This window comes from Mizuhopecten yessoensis, unplaced genomic scaffold (assembly GCF_002113885.1).
Source record: "Mizuhopecten yessoensis strain PY_sf001 unplaced genomic scaffold, ASM211388v2 scaffold10523, whole genome shotgun sequence".
Lineage (NCBI taxonomy): Eukaryota > Metazoa > Mollusca > Bivalvia > Pectinida > Pectinidae > Mizuhopecten > Mizuhopecten yessoensis.
The window spans coordinates 633,980-639,984 of record NW_018408589.1 but is presented as its reverse complement, the minus strand read 5'-3'; the positions used below and the strand labels follow the sequence as shown (position 1 = coordinate 639,984).

At 34.7% G+C, this 6,005-nt stretch overlaps 1 protein-coding gene across 1 annotated transcript in view; it reads right to left on the bottom strand.

The window, feature by feature from the left end:
- The window catches only part of LOC110460920, a 27,852-nt gene extending 25,477 nt beyond the window's left edge, over positions 1-2,375 (bottom strand). Inside the window, exon 1 of the mRNA XM_021514138.1 lies at positions 2,285-2,375. The gene's annotated coding sequence lies outside the window, so the exon portion shown is untranslated. The remainder of the gene's footprint in view (positions 1-2,284) is intronic.
- Between the last annotated feature and the right edge of the window lie 3,630 nt (positions 2,376-6,005).

Below are 6,005 nucleotides of genomic sequence, written 5' to 3'. Positions count from 1 at the left end.
ACATATTTGACCCCTGTGACCTTGAATATGGGTGAAGGTCATTCATTTGAACAAACTTTGTAGCCCTTCATCTCAGCATGCTACTGGCCAAATATCATCACCTTGGGCATTTTGGTTATTCAGAAGAAGTTGTTTGAAGTTTTTAACATATTTGACCCCTGTGACCTTGAATATGGGTGAAGGTCATTCATTTGAACAAACTTGGTAGCCCTTCATCTCAGCATGCTACTGGCCAAATATCATCACCCTGTGCATTTTGGTTATTCAGAAGAAGTTGTTTAATGTTTTTAACATATTTGACCTCTGTGACCTTGAATATAGGTAAAGGTCATTCATTTGAACAAACAAGATAGCCCTTTACCCCAGCATGCTACTGGCTAAATATCATCACCCTGGGCATTTTGGATATTGAGAAGAAATTGTTAAAGTATTTAACATATTTGACCCCTGTGACCTTGAAAATGGGTGAAGGTCATTAATTTTAACAAACTTTGTAGCCCATCATCCTAGTTTGCTTCTGGCCAAATATCATCACCCTTGGCCTTTTGGTTATTAAGAAGAAGTCGTTTTAAGTAAAATATTGACGCCTGACGGACGGACGACGGACGCCGCACCACAGCATAAGCTCACTTGGCACTTCGTGCCAGGTGAGCTAATAATTTAACTTGTGTTATTTTTGTGTCTAAAAGTGTAAATATCAGCACTATTTTTCACTGGAACGTAAATCATTATTGTGAAAGTAGTTGGTAACTGCTCACTGTTTTGATTAATTTTATAAACTATCATTTATATTTTTTAAAACAATCAATATCAATAAAAAGTCGAGTAATTTCTATGTTAAGTAGGCCTGATTTGATTTGCATTATTTGGAACGATAGCGATGTCACAGATGAAATTACTCATCTGGTAACGAAGGACACGTGTTGTTAAAAAACGTAAACAACCGGAAATGTTAAACGCAACAAAAAAAGTATCGCCTGCATACGAGGATCAGCTCATTTAAAAAATACTTCATTTTGAAATTTACAGTGAGAGAAAGTTGAATTTTTTTTTGATATGTAGTACTAATTTTTATGGCAAAAAATAACAAATAACTTGTGCTGTTTTTGTGTCAAAAAGTGTCAATATTAGCATTATTTTCACTGGAACGTGCTTTACGAAATGTGATTTGTTGCCACCAACACAGCCGAAAGGCTAGACATAGTGGCAATGATAGCCCTATCCCTGGAATAAAAAGAAGACCTTCTAATACACAGTCCCCACCAGGGCTAACCGTTATCAAACACTTCCATCTGGACTGAGGTCACAATTAAATGCTTCCGGGTTCAGTACCCACGAATGAAGTCCCTTAGAAATATAGGTACTTTAGTAAAAACTACACTATGCCTCTTATAACTTGGTGTTTGTGTAAAAGTTTGGTGTTAAAATACTGTGGAGATATCAATCTAACAATTTCTGTGTCAAATTTTTATATTGTGCATTTATTTTTTGGTGCAGGGTGCTGTGTGAAAAGTCCTGTGTTGACCTCTACCCCTGACCCGGAAGTTTATTTTTGACATTGGTGACACATGCAGACGATTATCTCAAGAAAAAGGCCAACATGCTATGTTGAAATTTTGATATTTTACTCCCAAGATGTTGCTCTTGACCAGGTTAGATGGAAAGTTGGCTATCGGATATTGGGAATTTGTTATGAAATTAAATATTACAATGAAACATATAGTAAAATTAATTGTGGTCTTAGTCCATCTCGGCGAGATTGTTGACATGATTTTAACGCTAGTGCGCAAGCGCGGGCTGATCGAGAGGGCCTCTCGATGACTTCGTGGTTCGGTGAAAAAACACAAAAGCGACATGCTAAAGAATTTGAATGGGGCAGTCGCCAATCCCCTTTATATACTGTCCCTGATTGTACCAATTGTGGTAGCGTGACGTGACCTATTCAATATGAAAATTAATTAAATTATCAAGCGATTTTCATCCGCTTTATCAGTTTCAACGAGTTCTTTCCCTTTAAATAAATTTTGAACATCACAAAGATTCAGAGATATCAGATTCAGCAACACTGGATTCTGGATATAAGTACCAAGTTGTCTTCAAAAAGTGCCGAGTTCCGGTGTGGGCAGACATCTATCTGTCAAAATAAGTCTGCTGTCAGGTGTCAGGGCCAGAGGAAACGCGGGCTAAGCTTAACGACAACCTTGCTCTTGAGAAACATTTCCATCCCATTAAGAAAGTCACTGAGTTATCATACTTTTTCTTTAATCAATCTCAATTATGTTACCTGAATAACAGTTTCCGATCAAGCTACTCTTCAAAGTCTAATCATTTCCACACCTCTGAGACTTTCGAGGCCGGCGTTAAACAGTTAAAGCAGGTTGTCAACCGGAAATGAGGGTCTTACTAAAGACTTGAATTGTGAAATGTCCAGAATATAGGGGCGAGTACAAAACCCGGAAAGCACTCCGGCTCGAAGATATATTTGATGAATGTTTGAATTTATTAGGTCATATCTCCCTTAATATATATTTGATTTTTATTTAAAGACCAGCACAGGAAAGATATTTTTATACCAGTTACAGTGGTATAAGTGATGTTTAGTAGTATTTAAAATTAGAACTAAAAGTGCTGGCCGGAATGAACGACTATGAAATAAAAATGGTAATATTTTCAACAGTTTTTGTTCAAATGAATACTGATATCGCGAATAATACTGAACTGATTTTTGTTCGGAGACTACTCTAATCACAAGCATTGTGTACTTTTTAAGATAATATCAACTTTTTGAATACATCCTACAAATTAATCGCGAAAGTGGTGTCCGGAATGATATGAAGTCGAGTTAAAATACAATGAAAACAAATGAAATCTTTGGACGGCATTTTCAGACGATCTGCGCTAACATATTTGCTAAAACAACACGCGACATGTATGGTGAGCGGTGTATAGACTTCAACCATGGGGTCGATCACATGCATTTGTTTCTGTCAATAAAAACAGTCATGACAAAATAAAAAGCACACCCTACTTACATGTTTTATCAGTAGGCCTAGGGTGATGGGTGGGTTTTTTTTGTCAGGACTATTTTTTTGACAGAAACAAGATAAGATCAGATCAGATAAGATAAATTTTATTTAAAGTCGGTCGGTATTTCAAAACAAATAACATATATATAAGCTCTATAGAGCTTTTGACCGACATACATGTTACTTAAAAAGACATTAACATTTAAGCAATACAAACATTAAATGAGATAAAACACTTCAGATTTCGAGCTAATATCAGTATAGACACATTTTACACATTGCACAAACGCATGTGCCTGTGGTTATGACACAACAAATGACGTTGTATTCCATGATCATACCATTGTTGCTGACGAAGGCACTGTTTGAGTGGCTTTTTTTTATAACTGCCATGTGTTCAGTCGTTTTGGCTAACTTGAACGTAATCATTGGTTCTTGGAAATCCTTTAAAAATGATTGAGATCTCTGCTTTTTTGTTCTGACAACGCAGGTTTCTTTTATGGTTTGGTTGTAATTTTCAGAGGATTTTTTTTGCGTGTAGGTGTTTTGTTTATTTATTAATTATTGGCATTATTTTGTTTACATGGTTTTTTTTAACAAAATATTTAAGGTTTTCATTTTTTATATTCCTATACTATTTCATTCTATTTTAACATCTTCATCACCTTCGCTGGCTGTATCTCACTGCTTTCTGTCATCGTCACTTTCGTCCATTACAGATGATAAAGAATTTGTCAATTTCTCCGTCAACGACTGTGTCCTTTTGTAGTATTTTTTTAAGTTTTAATACGCATTTGATTATGTATAATTATAATATTCATGTCATCTTTGTGGTATATAACACATAAAACATGTGACCAAGGGACCACGCACACTTGGTCAATACAGTATATTAAACATTCCGCTGCGTTTTATGAACAAATTAATTGCTTATATTTCAGAAATAACTTGCATGTTTGATAAATTATGAAATATTTCCGATTGGATATCGCATTTAATCAAATGATTGCTAACAACTGGCTTCAGTACGTTTCGATACAACATTGCAATCAACATCCAGCATGGATAAGCATTTCGGTTTATCAAGATTATGATATTGTGAAGTGCATATGGTGTTTATAGTGAAACCATTATATTTTCTATTTATAACATTTTAAAAAGTATCTATAAAGACGAAAATGTTACCGAGTGACTAAAAACAAATCGGGATATAATAGTATAATCTTTGACCCCAAATAATGCCGTCACGCTTGACAACAAGGCAGCGCGCTATTTTGAATGCGCTACCAAACAAAATTTCTAACGTTTTCTGCTATGATTTGGTGGTATGATTTCCTTACATAAATAGTAGCAATTGAGTAGAGATTTTTTTTTTTTTTTTTTTTTTTTTTTTACCAAAGCAACCACTTTTTCTGCCGTTAGTCAACTATTTGACCAGGAAATCTGCGGCTTGTGGAATGGTAAATCAGAGTTCGATTACCTACCCTAGTAACCATTTTCTCCGCTAGGCGTAGTCAACAAACTGTTGAGAAGCGCCTAACAATGAATATCGCAACAGCATAAACGACGTATTTATTTTAGGCATAAAGCTTATTTGTATGTGGTTTATATCAATTGCACTTGTCATTAAAAAAAGTAATTTAGTAGCGAGCACTCTCGGACGATCGCTAGTGCCAGCCGTTATAGCAACACATGTACGGAAAGTACGGGGAAATGTGAGTGAATTGATTCATCCTTCCGGTCGTTCAGGCTCGCTAAAAACGGCAACATGATATTTGATATTTGATATTTTTTAATGAATACCCTGTATTTTTGTCGTTTCTCCGTCAGATTTTTATGTTCAGAAACAATCCTACATTTTTTTACAAGTCGATGTTAGTGATGAATTCCTTCGATGTCCTACATATTATTTTGATATTTTCATTTTTATCGAACCGAAAATTGTTTCCATCCAGTACATGCGCTTGGTTATTTGTCCTTAGCTTCAAAATAGCACCAGTTGATACTGATAAGTCCTTACATACGTATTTTGCGTTGAAACGTTCACAACATGTTGTGACGCAATTGTGACGTCACTGTTAACACGCGTGCACATATAGTGTTGGCAATACATTCACTGAAGCCAACTCGAATTTTCTGCAGCTACTGTATACAACATTATTTTGAATATTTTGATTTAGTTTATTCTTATTCCTACAATAAGGTGCACATTTTTTCATTTGTAACTTCATAGTAGACATGGACACATACTGGATATCTTATATGTAGTGAACGTATTTCATGCATTTATGTCACTTTTAAAAACTTCTTCTGAAGTCGTTTTAACACAAGTTCGAATACAGACATTTTCTTTCTGAATTTTTCAACAAACACAAATATATTTCTTTATCTTTTGAAATTTCATCTCTCAATAATGTCATAGTTTTCCGTAACCTGATTTTTAAGAACATGATTTATTTTTTAAAGGCGCGTTTTACTGTGCCATCTGCTTCTTCTTCTTACCAAATTACTTCAGAGAAAAATATGCAGTAAATTCTCTCACAGTAATTGTGTGTATATATGCTTTTGTAATATGATCACTATTGGCATCAGAATGATTGAATGAAGACAGTGGAAATGCGGTAAGTATAAATATGGATAGGAAGATATTTCGGCGTATAACTGACATGTGCAAGTATAAATACATGTACTTTCGAGAGGAACGCCAAATTAAGGCCTAAGTCAAAATTCTTTTTTGTGAATGTATGCAATATTGGATATTCGACTGTTCTGCAAGACTTAACCATTCCTCTATACTTTCGTGTCTTTGAATGTTCTTTGTCTTTTAAAACTAGAGAAAAGACAGAATCTCTTCAATATGTACTGCGTAATGTAATCATTATTCTAATTGTATATTTACAAACAATACATCACTGTTAAAATGTAAGCATCAAATCTGGATTAAGACCTTTTGATTCTGTGAATGCATGTATTAACAAA